Genomic DNA, 653 nt, shown 5'->3' on the forward strand with positions numbered 1-653 from the left:
ATCCTCTTTTGCTTCCTCCCCTGCCCAGGAGTTGTGATCAGACCATGTTCCTGCACAACAGGGGCACATTTATAAGATTCTCAGCACGGGAACATTTTATTTAAACAAAATTGTGGAAATTATTATTATTTTAAGATGTATTTTTTAAAATGAACTTTTGTTTGTGGGAAAACCCCTTTAAGTGGATGAGAGAAATGGCCATTTTAAAGCTCCGTTCTATCTAGAAAATCATGGATGATCACATCTACTAATGATACACAGTAATATATCAAATGGTGAAAATTGAGTCAGGGGTAGTAACATCCGCTAAAAAAAAAAATATATATATATATATTATATTATATTCTTCATATGTTAAACAGGAAGGCTGGTGGATCAAAATCTAAATAAGCTTGGAAAGGATGAAATGCTTCAGATGATCCGACATGGGGCTACCCACGTGTTTGCCTCAAAGGACAGTGAAATCACAGACGAAGATATTGATGCCATCCTAGAAAGGGGTGAAAGAAAGGTACGTGTGCCTTCACTGTGGACATTTCTTAAAAGTATTTTAATTTCTTTAGTGTATTAATGCCTGTTTTTAATTTGAACATTCCCAACCTAGACTGCAGAGCTGAAGGAGAAGTTATCAAACATGGGTGAAAGCTGACTGA

The 653-nt window shown here is 35.8% G+C and overlaps 1 protein-coding gene across 1 annotated transcript in view; it reads left to right on the forward strand.

Annotated features, from left to right (window-relative positions):
- The first annotated feature begins 366 nt into the window (after nt 1-366).
- The window catches only part of LOC138655024 (SWI/SNF-related matrix-associated actin-dependent regulator of chromatin subfamily A member 5-like), a 1,239-nt gene continuing 952 nt past the window's right edge, over nt 367-653 (forward strand). The window contains exons 1-2 of the mRNA XM_069743549.1: nt 367-511; nt 605-653. The exon at nt 605-653 is cut by the window's right edge and continues 71 nt beyond it. The gene's annotated coding sequence lies outside the window, so the exon portion shown is untranslated. The remainder of the gene's footprint in view (nt 512-604) is intronic.

This window comes from Ranitomeya imitator, chromosome 1 (assembly GCF_032444005.1).
Source record: "Ranitomeya imitator isolate aRanImi1 chromosome 1, aRanImi1.pri, whole genome shotgun sequence".
Classification (NCBI taxonomy): Eukaryota; Metazoa; Chordata; class Amphibia; order Anura; family Dendrobatidae; genus Ranitomeya; species Ranitomeya imitator.